The sequence below is a fragment of the Micrasema longulum genome, unplaced genomic scaffold (genome assembly GCF_059751315.1).
Source record: "Micrasema longulum isolate JH-2025_06_02 unplaced genomic scaffold, ASM5975131v1 h1tg000259l, whole genome shotgun sequence".
Lineage (NCBI taxonomy): Eukaryota > Metazoa > Arthropoda > Insecta > Trichoptera > Brachycentridae > Micrasema > Micrasema longulum.
In genome coordinates, this window is record NW_028277463.1 from 107,506 (window position 1) to 124,814 (window position 17,309).

Consider the following 17,309-nt stretch of genomic DNA (forward strand, 5'->3'; position numbering starts at 1 on the left):
ATTTTAATCGCTAGGGTAACAGTGTACTTCAAACTGCGCGCAAAAACAATAAGGACAACCAATCACCTGGGACAGGGGTCGTTAAAGGTATTTGGTCATTAACAAATAAGGGTAAAAAGATTACAGACTAAAACTAAGTATGAGCCACTGACGTGCGAGCGTTTTTGTTTCACGTTTTTATTCAAACAATATTGTACTTGGGTCATTATTCAGTGATAATAATGACCCAAGTCCTAAAATCGATGCAGAAATATGTCTGAATATATTTGCCATCTGCACAACGAACGGAAAAAATCCTAAAAATATTTAGGTGGCCTTTAAAGCAAAAATGTTAAAATGTTTATTTTATTTATTTATTTAACACTTTATATACATATACAATATATATACATATAAGAGCAGGCATATTGCCTTAGGGCAATTTCTTCCTACCTACCCAAACCGTTCAGTTTGAGAAAATTACAAATACATGGACATTTTGAATCTTACAATTTTATACACAAATTAAAAACAAAGATTGACAAAATAAAAATATATAAAAATAACACTATACTATGAAGAGAGGAGAGGGGATGGGAAGAAAAGAATAAGAATAAAGGAACAATTTAAATATTAAGATAGTGACATTTCAATCTTGACCTAAATGTAAATAAAGAAGGGGCGTCTCTAACTTCAGAGGGGAGATTATTCCACAATCGAGCGGCTACTACTGTGAAAGAGGAGGCAATAAAATTAGAGCGGTGACAGGGTATTAAAAGGGTTCTCTCGTAACACGAACGAAGAGTTAGTCCGTGTTGTGAAAGAGGTTGGATGAGCTCTCTAAGATAAACAGGCGAAGTGAGATTATTTAAGATTTTGTGAAGAAGTGATAGAATGTGAATGTTTCTTTTTTGCCTGATACTGAGCAAGTGTAGTTATATATTTATATTAAAGAAGGTAAAAACATGAACAGAAAATATAAAAGGAAAAATAAGTTGCGTGCAATACTCGGTTATGTGGTCAAATTTTCGAAGATCAAAGATATAACGTATACAAATATTCTGCAATCGTTCTACATACTATTTTCCTAAACTCAAATTTAAGAAACGATAGTGACAAAGTGATCATTATCATAAACATCATCATCATTCCCCTTTGCATCAAATGGTTCATCGGGCACTGCATTTAAAAACCAAATGCAGCGTACTTTGATCATCTTTTACATAAAGGTGAGGTGATCTGTCTTACGCTACAGGTGCCAGTAAAGAAACTATCAAATATTGCATTGAAACCAGCCTTTTAAATCAATATTTCATTTCTACTCTGCCAGAAATCGAACCCAGGACCTCAAGAATGGAAAGCGAATGCGCCAGCCACTTCACAACGAAGCGGACTTATCTCCAGTCGATTTTCGAAAACATAAATTTATACTACTATGCTATTGATATTTCTGAAAATATTTCAAACTAGATGGCTCAAGTGAGTGAACTTTTAATAATTGTGCATTTGGAAATTAATTACAGTTAAGAAGATTTTATTTATTTAACTTTTTGTACATGATGTTATTTGTACATTGGCGGGCTTATTGCCAAATGGCAATTTCTTCCAACAAACCAAGACATACAACCAAGATATGCTGTGTCAGAGAAATTAGGTGAATAAGTATTTGAACCTTAGAGTAACAATTCTCTACAGAAGCCCTTAAGCTCTTAGGAACTTCTTTGTTTAAAAAATAGACTATTAAACTAAGCCAAAAAAAAAAATGAATAACGTATTATCAGCGTGATGGTATTATAAGTTTTGTATTTCTGAAATTACTCCGCGTGTGACGTCTTAAATTCTCTTTGGCTTCTTCTCGGTCAGTTCTGCCGATTGGTCCGTTGAAGGGAAGTAAACCGAAAATCTTCCACAACTCTCTTATCATTGGTTGATTTATATGAACGAGTGACGTTGTTCAAAGTAGTTTGTTTGCATTAAAATATTTTTTTTTAGATTGGCAAGAAATTTTGCTCTTTAATATTAAAATGATTTAATTTATACCGCGCGTAAAGGACATTTTTGTATCCAATTTCTCGTAGGGCTGATGCTCCGTATTTTCGACCCGAGTACCTACGGCTCGTTGTATTTCTGTATTCTGTAGCAAACTTCGTGGTTAATCATAGAATGGTTTTTCTCCGCATGGGCGACTTCATTAGCCATAGGCGTGTTATTACTCCAAGAAATGAACACAGTTTTTTTGTCACTGTCTTGTAGATGCCTCCCCGAAACTGTACGTAAAAGACAACTATATGTTGGTCTTTGCCTAACCAAAATCAAAATTTCTTCGTCTCGTTTTCCGCACCTCAAAACTGAACCGATTTTGTTATTTCTTTAGACAGGTTATCAAAATGAAATCGTCTTCTTCGTTCCTTTTTGCTTTTTTCAAAAATAGTTATATTTGTATGCCTTGCGCCCAAAGACAGCAGATATAACTTGGCGATCTAATGGGTTTTTAGAGAAAGGAATATATGGGAATAGGAACACGCCAATGGTAAGTATCTAAAGTGTGTGAAAAATCACTGCTCTAGTGCTGTCCAGGGAAAAAATATGGGAAAACTTTTGTATGAAGAAAAGTCCAACCGCGTTTCTTCTTAAAGTAATACGTTATAAAGTATACTAACAAAACTTTGCTTCATAATGATTTTACGCAATGATAGAAATAGGTTCGGTTTTTTTGAAATAAAACAATCTTCCAATTAATAAACATAATGCACCTTGAGTCCTCCAAAATTATGAGAACTCCTACCCAAACGCTCAGTCATGCTCAATGTGTATTAAGTCGTTCTTGAACCGCCAGACAGGTTTTGACGTGAGATCGACATTTTATTCGAACCAAAAATGCCTGATTGTGTCCTGAAAGCATGTAAAAACCGTTCGATAAACGTAAAAAAGTACCCGAGTACTTATTTATTATTGAATTCCGTAACTTAAAATAATAAATATACATATTTAGAATTCTGATTGCAAATTTCAAACTCTGCTCTTCTCACCAAAAGGGGTGCATTTTTTTAGGAATTCGATTTTCAAAAATGTATTGGATGTCAGTGAATATTATTTTAATATTACCAAAAATCCAGTAAAAAGAAATAAATGGGTAGAAATTATAAAGAATTTAAGGAAATAATCTGATTGGGATACATAAAAAATGAAAATTGTTTGTGAACATTCAAAAACAAACTTTTTTTAAACAAAAATTAACATCCTTTAATTTTTTTTGTAAATGCATTCTCGGAAAACGCAGCCCTGGTGAACGACGACAATAACATTTTCGCTCCCAACTTTTTTTCTACATAATAAATTGACATTAAGAGTTATAAATATGCTCATGGCAAAGATCTACATTTCCCTGAAAACCGCACGTAAATCGGTCCTGTACTTATTCAGCCCATCGGGGACACACACACACAATGCCTATTATACGAGTATATATAGAAGGTATAGCTACACTTATTATTGATAAATTTATAATATTCGAAATAGTCCCTTTATTCGACAATAACTGAACCTACCCTTGTCTTAGTTTATGAACAGTAGTTGGCGACCCCTTCACCTAGCTATCTATATACACTAAGCTGTGCTTATCCTAAACGTCCTGTCAAATAGTGTCTGCCAAACAGAATATGGTCATGACAACAACCCCAAAGAAATATTGCTCACAGGGGAGTTAAGGTGACTTTAGCATACCTTAATCGTGTATTAAGATCAAAATATAAATTAACATAGTAGGTAGGTACAGTAAGTACTAACGATAATCGTTCATTTGTCTCGTGTAATTTTGCTTATGTAGTTTTATAATAAAATTAATTTTAAATAAATAAAATATATTTTAAATAAATGACAGGTTTTAATCAGGAAAGACTATCACCTACTTGATTTGATGAACCAATAACCAGTTTCATAGCTCTTGCAACATTTTCAAACAGATACAATTTAAAAAAATGTATAAATAATATTATATATGTTAGGTTGTAAAATTCAAGTACGTGCGGGGTTTTAAATGTATTCATTACAATGAATTTAATTGGCTTATTAATTTAAATATTTAAAAAAATAAACTGGTTTTACCAAATTCAAAATTAAATGAATATTTTTGAAAAAATAGTGATTTGAAACGATTTTTTTATATTTGTTTTTCATACAGTTTTTAAAATGTTGAAAATTGTATTATTATAACTTCTGTATAAGTAAAATACCTTTGGGTGATAACAAATACGTACTTTAGAAAGTTAGAATAAAAAAACAGCAAGTCAAATTAAACACAGAAAAATAAAACGCCAAGAATTTACAAGTTTACTTATTTTATACTTGTTTAGCTGAACAGCCTAATTTACCGCCAAAGCAATCTTTGACCAGGATTTAAATTTTAAGCATTAGTAAATGTTTAAAAGATTTTTCACTGTTTTTGTTTAATGGAATTCTTTAATATTTTTGCTTATTGTCGTCTTGAAGAATTATTTTTAACATTGGTAGGCTAATTTCCAGATGGTAATTTCTTTCTACCGACCAGTAAAATAAAAGGTTATAATTTGTTTTTTAGATTCAAAACGTATGTAAATAAAAAAACTCAAACAAAATAGATTCTAAAATTACACTAGCGATGTGTGTATATAAAAGTTATGATTTTATACTAGTCTTCAGTAGGAAAAAGGAATTGATATAATAAGACAAGAGAAGTGTTTAAAGAAGAGATGTTAGAAAATGTCGTTTCAGAAGTGATTAAGAAGATATTAGTGTTTTTATTATAGGTATGGCGATCTTTACGAGTGATCACAATAATTAAAAGTAATTTTTCTAATGAACCCGTAATTGCAGCAAAAAATTACCAAAATAGGGAGAAAAGTGACTTAAAATTATTGTGTTCTCACTAGTTATCAAACTCAGAATAATTACCGGTGCACAATAAAAACGTCATAACCATTTAGCAAATTTAACAAAGACAATATAAATTCACTATATTTCTTCCTTTCCTCATCTAGTGGTGAATAGGGCACTGTATTAGTAAACTAAACTCATCGTATTTTGATCGTCTGTTACAAAAAGGTAAGGTGATCAGTCCTAGGCTTCAGGTGCCAGCCCAGGAACAATGAAATATTGCAGTTCAAACAATCTCCAAATCAATATTTCAAGTTCACCCTGCCAGGAATCGAACTTAAGACTTAAAGAGTGGTAGAATGGTAGGCGCACACGCCAATTATCTCACAACGAGGCGGACTTATCTCCACTCGATTTCCTTATTCAGGATTTTGACTTAAGAGCAGCCATCGCGTAGAAAACACTCGTGCAGGGTTCCGATTCTATTTCACACACAGAGCTGTATTCTTCATCCATCTTGATATGTAATATCTGTGGCTTGGATCTATAAAGACCAATGTCAGATTTAGTTTTTTCTTACCAACGTTTTGTAGAGGGACGATGTCAATTTAAGAAAACATATTTAAATATTTTATGTATACATAAATAATAAGCAACTTGTAATTTATTTTCATTAATATTCGTTATCAAACACTTCAAACAGTTATAATACCACAAATGGCTAAAAAATTACTCTTCTGTGCTATTGCGATTTATGACAATGGCCCTTATAGATACAAGCCGCATATAAATCAGTGCAGTATTAAGAACATACATTACATTGAAAAAATATCTTCCTTAATTCAAAGACTCGAATCAAGTTGTGATCCCGCGGCTAGGGTTACGGACTCACGAGGTTGGAATAATATTGGGGTAGAGGGTTCGAACCCCACTGTACTGGTGGATTTTTATAAGCTGGCGTGTGCGCTATACTAACACATATGCATTGTGTAGAATCAGTGAATAAGCCCATGGTATGACATCTCACGGCATACGCATTATGAAAATAATCTCTTTCGCGCTCAGACGTGCTTATGAGCGTGACATAGACAACTATTGCTTTATTAGTTGCTAATGATATGGTAATACAATAAACACAGGATGCTTCTGCGTTCGTCTGAATTTCGCTGCGATTCTTAATAGTAAAAATATAATAATATGTACGAGTATTAAGTTTTTCTATTTTTTATTTTTTATTTTTTTTTATTTAAATTTTATTGATAAACCCTTACGGGTTACATACATATAACAAAATATGTTCACTTTTAAAATTCACATTCTACTGTTAATAATAATATTTTTAACATCTTTTTTAAAGGTTGTATGAGTCTTTTGTTTAGTTTTGTCTGGTAGTTTATTGTATAATTTCAGTCCATGGTTTATAAGTCTCGATTGTCCTTTTCTAGTTTTAAAAGATTATATATGATATTTTTCTGATATTCTCGCATTGTGTTCATGTTTACTACAGTTTTTTTCAAATTTTAATTCTTCGTCTACAATTACATGAGTGGTTAATTTATGAATAAATTTTAAAGATTCTAGTTTAAAGAGTTCAGTTACATTTAATTGTTTAGTTTATTCAAAAAGTTCTTTAGTTGCTGTTAGATAGTGAAGGTCATTTACTAACTTTAATATTTTATTTTGCCGTCTTTGTAGTCTGTTTATGTCATTCTAATTTCCTGTTCCCTGTTGTTGTTAAAGTTATGGATTAAAAACGCTGGTTTATAAATGTGTAGTTTCATTTAATCAAATCATGAATAGGTCGATTATGTAATGATGGCGCTTATGCAAAACTTACATTTTTAAAGTAGAGAATACTGATTTATAAAATCTTGATGTTATATATTGTTATATTAAATGTTTTTAAAAATCTCTTTTAGATTTGAGCAAAAGAAAACAATTACTTAAGAAAATGTCATATATTATTATTTAGTATTTATTTTTAAACAATCGTGTTTTTTATTAAGTATTTTGTGTTCATCATCATAATAAAAAATAGAGTGTTATTAAAATGCACAGTACATCGGAAAACATTTGTACACACACTTATTGACAAACAATAAATCTTGTTATTTATATACTTAAAATAATCTACAAAACTTTGCATTCTTGTTCTAGAGAGTAATTGACTATAAAAAAAACCTTTTTTAAATTTCTTATTGCTCCTTGTTCTTGGAAGAACTATAATTAGTAAAATGCAAAATTTAAAAAAATCATTTGAAAATTACAAAATAATGGAAGTAAATTAATTAAGTAAAATTTTTTAACCCACTGTATTTTTTTTCATATACACAACCCTCTAATCCAACACCAAATTTAAAAAAAAGAAAGCACATTTGGTTAAAATTAAGTACAACGTTTAACTTTAAATAAATAACAATCGCTTTAACTAAATACAACATTTAACTATTAATAAATAACTATCGCTTTGAAGTAAACATAAACCATGTACATTACAAGCAAGGTAAAAGAATAATGCAACTCACATATAGAAAAATATATATAAAAGAATACAACATGATTAAAAAAATATCACAAAAAAAATACAACATTTTTTAAAATCAACATCCTGTAGATTTTAAATGCGTAAGTGTGAGTTTTCTGAACGCGCCAGCTTAAGTAAAACCACCAGTACTCAATAATATGATTTCCCTTTTTAATAGTAAATTATTTACAACTCGTTGAAAATGGCCTCGAAATTGAAATATTTGGGTAAATCATAAGAACTTAAATAAAAGCTTTAAAAAGAAGCTTGTGTTAACTCTAAAACAAAGATTCGTAATAAGATTCTTTGACCTCATCAGCTAAACTGATTTCCCAGGAGTTTTATTTCAACGTATCTAAAACAAGCAGTTAAAAATCTACTTGGAACATGCAAATGAAGATTGCAGTCTTTCTTCCAGCGTATGACAGTAAAAGTCTTAATTAGATAAAACGAACATTGACTGAGTGATGAGCCACTTCTTTGTCTTCTCTTCGTTCCCATATTTTATTAGATTCTGTGTGCCGGTTTCAAGCCAAGTCGGGAGATTAACTTATTCCTATTATCAGTTTAAAAGGAATCTAGGAATTGTTCCTCACAAAAGGTTTTGTTACAGCAATTAAAAAAAACAATGCAAATTTATAGAACAGTAAAGTTGATTAACGAACTAGATTAAAATTAAGTAATTAATTTAAACACTTGAAAAAGTTGAAACTTGTTTGTTTGGCCACGCATTTCTTTGAATTATAAAAGGTGATTTGAAATTGAACTGTTTGCGGAAGGAAATCGCTTAATGTATCATGTTTATCTGCACTCTCATATGTGCTAATAATTTGTCCACTTATTCATATTTGCTCCGTGCAAACAAACAAACAAACAAACCATCACGCCGTTTTCCCGTAGGGGTAGGCAGAGAGGATAGAACGCCATATCACTCTATCTTGGTATACAGACCTCGCTTCCTCTACATTCATACATCTTCTCATGCACGCACGCCGATTGTTCCTACTTTTGACATGTACATCTTCAAGTATTTGATGGACTTGATCGTGCCATGTCTTTTTCGGCCTTCCTCGTTTTTTGCATCCATCAACATTTGCATCGTAGATCCTTTAAGCCGTTCTTTCGTTGTCCATTCGCTCTACAGGTCCAAACCAACGCAGCACCCCTTTCTTAATTCTGTCGATAATGCATATCTCAGCCTTACACAGTTCACGCATCTGGACATTTGTGCACCTATCATCATCGTTTTGCCACACATTCGCCTGAGGGATCGCATTTCGACAGCATTTAACCTACTTTCATCATCATTTTTCGAATTCCATACATTACAGTTGGCACTAGAACTCCGTTGTGAACTGCTAGTTTAGCCTACTGCGATAAACATTTGTTTTCCAAAGTAGATTTCAGTGCACCGTTTACTCTGTTCCCGGCACTCACTCTCCTTTAAATGTCTTTCTCAGTCTTTCCATCCCTAGTTAACATACTTCTCAGATACACAAATTCTTCTACCTGATTTAGAATATCTCCGTTCACACTGATCTCACATTTAGTTTTATTTTCATCCCTTTTAAACGTATCACTTACGATTTATCAAAATTCATGAACAAATCGCTTTTCTTGCATACATCGTAGACTTTTGTTACTAAGAATTGCAGGTCTTCTTTGCTGCCAGCAAGAAGCACGGCATCATTCGCATACAGAAGGCAGTGCTCTGTGCAAGTTATTTAAAATCATTTCCTGTTTGTATATTGTCAAAAAATAGTGAAAAATAGAATTTAACTAGAATCTTACGATTTATGTGCCAATGGTGAAGTTCCTTGCAACGGGAAATTGGATATAAAGAATGATTTCTTACGCGCAGTAAAAATTAGACTATTCAATTGTACAGCGAAGTTTCACAAAAATGTATAAAAATGAACGACGTCACTAGTTTTCCGAAATCAACCAATTAGAGTTTTCTGATACTTTTCCGGTTACCGGAAAGCCAACCCACCAATCAGGACAACTCCCAGAGGAGAATTGGTGACGTCACAGGTGGAGTAATTTCAAATTGCCGAACGCAAAAAAATCATAGCGCTTATATATATTTTTGGCTTAATTTAACAGTCTAGTAACAAACGAAAAATCACTGTACTTCCACATTCAAAATGGTGGATTGTCACGTCAGTTGAGACTAGCGTTGCCAACTTTTTCACGCAGAGCCGATTCCTGGACACATTGCCTAAAACTGACATGTATGGATACGTATGTGATTTTACAATATTCTTCATTCACTGAGAAACCGCTTCCTTCTCGCTCTCGAGAGGGTCCGATGCTCTGTAGAAAAATCTCTGGCACAGTGGGGGTGTAAACTGCGTATCCAGTTTAGTTTAGACTTATGGATTTCTCTACATATCGTATAATGATCCGTGTAACATACCCAGTATTTCGAGAAAACTTTTGGTGTACAAAAAGCATGTTTAAAAAATATATTATACGAACCTGGACCCCGATTACAATGGGAAGTTAACATTTATCTTCAATTTTATCTACAAAGTAAAATTAAGTTTTCTGTATGAAAAGCAGAAAATGCATACATTTTTTCTATTAAACATGTTTAACACTTTGTATCCCGGAGCTGTGTAAACACGTGATTATATAACCATGCGTTGTGTCTCGATCCCGTGTTTTCACGTGGTTTATCAGTTGTATAAAAAGTGCATTTTATTGACATCTAGTGACTTTTATTAGTACTTTTTTGCTGCTGGTAAACCACGTGAAAACACAGGACCGGGACACAACGCATGGTTATTATAATCACGCGTTTACACGGCTCCGAGATACAAAGCACGAAAAAAGGAGTGAGGCCCTGTATATGTGCGAACATTGCAATGCGCAATGTGGCTCTCCATAAAGGCCAACGTTAGCAAAACTACCATACAAAAATTACTAATTTAATTATCTCAAATAAATCTAAGACGTTTCAATTGATTTAACTAATTATTTTCATAATTATGAAACTTTAAAGAAACCCCTCACAAAGCATGAAATTTCACAAAAATGGGACGGACACAGGGTAAATTCTATGTGTATTCGGCCGGTGCTCAAAGTGTTAATTATAGGTTACCGATGAAGATATTTTAAATGATCATGCCAAAATACTCATTTTCGTGTACAAATATCGATTTTTCTTTTTATACAGTCGAAGATAACTCTGTTAAATTCCCTTTGTAATCGGGGCCCTGCTGGTCTAATTTCATACACAGTAACAATAATCAATCTAAAATTTATTACGAAAAATCGAAAAAACTATCTTGGAGTGTAGGTGATATTGGCCGATCGCTTTCTCTGAAATTCCGGCACATTACATTCCACTTGGATTCTGGATAACAACTTCGATTTCTGGGCAATCCCGGTCAATCCTTATAGGTTGGCAACCCTTGTTAAGGCGATTTGCTTGTTTAACATACTAATTTTAAAAAATCTCTGTTTTAGATTAAATATGTTTTAAAAAACCATTAAATTGTAATATAGTTAAACGCAATCAACATATGAAAACTGTAAAATTCAAACAAAAGGTTATTGAGCCATAAAGCGTCAAAATCAAAATAGAAGATAGTGACAGCGCTTGACAGCGCCATTATTGAACAACTGGCGTATAATAATAATAAATAGACTCGTTACTCCTTTACTAGCTACATCTAAGATAAATACAGCAAATTTTGTTTTGCCATCAACAATTTGAAAAAAAAAGAGAAAGCGAATCACGATACAAATGCTATCATTAATATAAAAAAACAGATGTACATTTTTTCTTAGTTCATCTTATTTTTGTATTTCGTTACCACAGCTGTTTGAAAAAAATATTAAGTGTTAACATTAGTTGTATCCGTTTTTTCCGAATTTCTGAAAGCGCCAAGTACTTGGTAAAATTTTTGGGTCAAACATCAATTAATAGTAAAGATCATGTCAACGAATTTGAAAAAGGCGGAATATATGAATTGGATACATGTAATTTTCCTGGTTTATATATACGACAAAACGGGAAAGCAATTTAATAAAGACTGAATGAACATTTAGCTTCACATAGATTAAATAACGATAAAGCGAATTTTGCGTCACATTAAAAGAAATCAAAACATAATTTTGATGAATTAAAACACATAATTTTTTTAGTGTTGGACTTAAAAATCCAAAGTTAGGGAGATTAAAAAATGTAGAAATAAATAGGATAAATATAATAGAGATGGCATTTTAAAAAATCAGCAGATGGAATTTTAAAATCCACCCTATGAGCCCCTTTAGTTTAACCCTGTACACGTGTACATTTCAATAAATCAATAAATATTTTCTAAAAAATAAAATCCTGTCTTACATAACATGATTTCAATAAATGGTCCAACTCTGTTTCATTGAAATATTGCGTATTGTATCTCTACATTTATGAGCACACACTATTTATATGTGTGTTGATATTTTTTCCTTTATTTAAAATATATTTCAGTATTTACTTATTAACTAGGCATTTGGCAATTCTTTAATTTTAATTGTATTATTTTACTCTATTTTCTTACTTTTAAAAAAATATTTCTTTAAACCATTCTTATCTGGTTTTGTTGAGTTTTTTCTTTTAAATAATATTTTTCAAAGCATCAAAAATAAAAAAAATAATGTTCATTATTTTATACGTATACAGTATTATGTCTGTTCTCTTTATTTGCTTATTAATTAAAACTAATGTCTGAGCTCCCGATGACAAACAATTATTGAATAGTTTATCGGGACAAAATATGTTTTAACACTGTGTTTTCTTTATACTAATAATAATAATAATAATAAAAATGTTTGGATAATTTGAATAGCGCCATTTTTGTGAAAATCACCTCAAGGGCGCTGTACAATAAATAAATATCCTAAAACGTCTTGCAGCTACAGAGCGCATGGACGGTTGGGATTCTAGTTCCTCGTCTCCAATTATGAAATATTACAATTATGATATACATGAGCTAGATAACTACAGAGCGCATGGACCTCAAATGTACCTACACTCATGATAATACGAGTATTAAATTTATTTAAATGATCTTATTGCAGAGTTTAATATTGCACCGGCTTCTTTTGTAAACATTTGTACCCCGTATATTTAAGTCAATACAACGAACGTAAACAAAATATAATTTGTAGCTGATTAAGTAAATAAACACGAATGAAGAGAAGCGTAAATTTATACCACTTTTCCGTCGCTCTCTACACAAGGCTACTAATGAATATATTACACAAGGTGAGTGTATCCCGTATTTTCTCCTCGCTACGGTGGCTTTTTGTTCGACTTTATTTTTCCTTGCCAATTTATTTACCTTTTCCTCGTGCCAGTTTAATAAGATATATTATAAACCCCGGGGTCAGGTTGATCGCTTGATTCATGGCCCGTAGATTATGTACTAACATGGCTGTGTCAGTAATCTACCTTCTCAAACCACCCACAAGTCTACAAGATACTCCCCTTATTAAAATAAAGTATCCGGGTTTATCACAAGGGCACCTAAACCTACACATTTTTAAAGGGAATTTTAAATTTGTCTTTATTTATGTAATTAGTACTAAGTAATAATGTATTTACACAAAAAATGTTATAATCAACTGTATAAATAAATATTAGACATGATATGTGTATCTCTCTTATTTTTTAAAATAATGAAGTCAATCGCGACTGACAATCTACACAATGAAAAAAAATCACCATCATTATTTTCCTATCGACACGCAGTAACTATTGATTATCCAATTGCAGTGAATCTGGATCGTTTTTGTAACACAAAAGGTAAAGTTTTTAGTCTTACGCTTCAGGAGCTAGTCCAGAAAGAATGAAATATTGCAGTTTTGAAGCACAATTAAAACAAAATTCACGCCCACCCAGACAGGAATCAAACCCGGTACCTCAAGAATCGTAGCATGGTAGGCAAACGCGTCAAACACTACATAATACGAGGCGGACTTATCTGCATTTAGTATTTTTTTCAAGATTGTTGCCTGACAGAATAGAATCGAAAAGAATTGGATTAGACGCGAAAATAAAAACCTATTCTAAAAAATGAATTAAAAAATTTAAAATTTTCCATCTAGTCTCACAAAGTCATGTCAAATTCAGTCAGCAAAACAAAAAAGTTTTACTTTATCCAGACAACCTATATGGCGTAAGCTGACTATTGACAACAACCCAGTTGAACAGGTCATGAGTTTTGGATATCTGGGAGTAGATCTCAAGTCATCGGGATTTGTACACCGATGTCCGAGAAATGGTCAACAAAGCATCAACGGTTCCGGAGTGTCTGAAGAATGACATATAGAGAAATAAGGATATGCGTACCAATAGTCGTGTTAAAATATACAAGATATGTGTGAGACCCATCATGACGTATGCTGTGGAAGCGCGGGCTGACACTATTCGTACCAAAGGGATAGTCAGAACTGCTGAAATGAAGGAATTGGGGTCCATTGCTGAAAAAACGCTCCAAACCAAAGCCGTAGTACTGTAATTAGATATACTTGTTAAATAGAGGACGTCGTAATATGGAACAGAAAAAAAAATACTCAGTTCAGTACTGAAATACGGCGTTTATTCGCAATAAAATAAACTATAGACATGTCAAAATTGCAAGAAAATAATCCTACCAGCTTCACTAGATACAAAAGTACATCTTCTAAATCGGGTTGAGGTCCCGTGGTCCCGTTGCAGATTCACGGATCAGAGGTTCGAGGTTCGAGCCCCACTCTACCCCAACTGGATTTCCATTTTCTAATAGTGAGTTATTTACAACTCGTTAAAAATGGCCACCAAAATTGTAATATTTGGGCAAATTAAAGGAGCGCTAATATATATATTTAAAAAAAAAAAGGTAAATACACTGTATATTTTTATTAATTTATTTACATCTTTTATCAAAAATACAATTTCACGTTCACTATGCTCAGCTAACAAGGGTACATACCCCCCCGTACAAGCTAGGCAATTACATAATGATATATGATAATAGTTAACAAATTAATAGAGAGCACAGACTAATAAAATTTAAACTTACTCGTATATGCATTTTAATACATACACAAATACACATATATATATACACACATATATACACATGTACATACACACACACGTACATACACCGTGTATATAGTATATATATATCTATGATATACACGGTTTTTTAAGGGTCATACCGCGAAACTTAGGAGGAACATTCCTCATGGTAAGCTTTTAAATAAATCCTTATAAAATGTTTCCAAAAAGTCGTTGAAAAAAAAAAAATTATAATTTTAAAATGGAGTAAATCTTTCATTTATTGGACTAGCATCCCTTTCGTAAATCCCTACCCCTTCTCAACAAAAAACATTGAGAAAAATACGTATTTGACCAACGAAGCGTTTTGCACCAGACACGGACAAGTGAAGCGGCTGGGTAGGAGAAGGGTAGGAGTTAGTAAGGGGACTGCTTGTCCGAGAAACTAAGAATTTACTACATTTTGATATCATGCCTTTTTATTAAATGACTTTTTTGAAAAAAAAAATTAAGATTGTTTTTAAAGTTTACCATGAGGAATGTTCCTCTGAGATTTCACGGTCTGGCTCTGAAAAACCATATATATAAGTATACACTAACACTGGAGTAGCCATGTGGACAGAATGCGCAGCGACAGACTTGTGAACACTACAACCAATGAAATCCCATCTGGACAACGTTCACCTGTAAGATCACCTAAGAGATGAAGGAACAGTTTGACCTCATCATCTCAGGAGAACAACTAGTTTTTTGGAACACAGATCTTAGGATCTCTTAAAAGATAAATAAAAAGAAGAAGAACATTTCCTAAATTGAAGACACAGTGGCTTTTCTATAATTAATTTTATTAAAATAACACCGAAATGTTTATCGGTGGATCGGCTAAAAACTTTGAAATTTCAAAAAGTAATTTAAAGCTGACACAAAAGTTTGGAGATATAATCGACAACCTTTCAAGAAAAATATTACAAGTTTTATAAGAGATAACATTTTTTTCCAAAGGATAATGTTTTGTTATATTTGTCATGCCAAAACTTATTTTATCATTCGATTAAATCAGATGATATAGTAAATTGAATGAAAAAGTATAAAAAATTATTATAATGATTAATTTTGTTAAAAACCTCCCGTTACAAGTGCCCTCGCGGTCTAGTTGTAGGTGTGTTTTGCTACCATATTTGATGTGCTGCGTTTGATTGCAGGATAGGTTGACATGCAATATTTATTTAAAAGTTGGTACTATAAAATATTACTGTGGAAAACCTTATTTGTACATACATGAGTATTTCAAGAAAAAGACAGAAAAAGAATCAGGAACCTTATGCATGCATCTTTTATCATATATATTTAGTCAAAACTTGTAATCAATCTTCTGAACAAACCATCTGGTATTTTTTATTTCCTCCTCTCTATGATTGCAGAATGGAACTATTCGCTACTATCCGTGGCCCTGTTATTAGTCTTGTCGGATATACAGATCTGGTTGCTTCTTAATATAATTTCAAGGATTTAAAAAAGTTTTGTAATCACTTCGGCCAATGGACCACACCCAATCGATTTAATCCCAATCAGTGAAGAATTATTTTCCCTCTTTTCCAAAATCCAATGAAGTGCATATTATGAACTTCTGGATTACCTTCTCTCTATCAGATTACAGAGAGCTCCTTGAGGCAGCTTTTCTCGTTTGGCAACGAGCAATTTTTCCGTGTATATGGGCACCGACAAGCAGACTTAAGTCCTCAGATGCGGTATGCGGTATGTGGTGGGCAAGCTGCATGCATCTTTTGAAAATATCATCTTAAATTACATATAGAGATAATTAACAAAATATTTAAACAGTTTTAAATACTGCGTATTTAAGTTTATATTTAATTTATGTACACCTTTATTATTTTTATATATTTATAGATGACAACCATGAAGATTTGCATAAATAAATTGTCTATGTTTTTATGAAAGTATGTATGTGTATGCGCATGGGTGTATGTACGTGTGTGTGTATGTATATGTGTATTTATGTGTATATATATATATGTGTAAATATGAGTATGTCTGTATGTATATGAATCAAAATGTGTATCCGAATAAGTTTATATTTAGTTTGTCTGTGCTCTATATTAATTTGTTAACTATTATAATATATTAAAATGTAATTGCCTAGCTTGGAACGGGGTATATACCCTTGTTAGCTGGGCAAAGTGAACATGGAATTGTATTTTGATAAAAAGTGTGAATAAATAAATAAATAAATAAATGGCTGTGGCTGTTTGATGACCAACACATGTTTTTATTTGAATTGTAATCATACATTTTTGTTTTTTTTATTGATTGATTTTTTTAAGATCTTCAGTACTTTTTACTCTGTTTTTACTATGTTTTTTAACGATATATATACTTTTTTTTATTTTTTATTTCGTATCTTACAATATTTTTTAAACTACGGTTTTTGCTCTGCACTTATTTTTTTTTAACTATGTATTTTTTTGGGTTTTAAATATGTTTTTACAGTGTCTTTTACTGTATATTTTATTTTTACAACGTATTTTACTAGGTTTTTTAAAATATTTTTTAAATTTCTTTTGACTACATTTACTTACTGTGTATTTTTGCCATGTATTTTATGATGTTTTCAACTAAGTTTTTTACTTTAATTTATTGTTTTTATGAATTGATTACGGTTTTTAATATATATTTTTTGACTAGCTTAGAACGGAGAAAATATGCCTAGTAAGATACTCAAAGCAACTCTGTTTACATGTATAATTTTATGTTTAGAATATGATTAGTAAATAAAATTAAATAAATCGGTTTTTTAAATTATAATTTAATTTTTTTTTCTTTTGCAGTCATGATTAGAATACCTATTTTTAATTAAAAAAATTAATGACGTAGGCAGCGGATTGCATATCGATGCAA

The 17,309-nt window shown here is 31.8% G+C and overlaps 1 protein-coding gene across 2 annotated transcripts in view; it reads right to left on the bottom strand.

Annotated features, from left to right (window-relative positions):
- The window catches only part of LOC148283165 (uncharacterized), a 334,091-nt gene that overhangs the window by 34,779 nt on the left and 282,003 nt on the right, over positions 1-17,309 (bottom strand). The window lies entirely within an intron of this gene.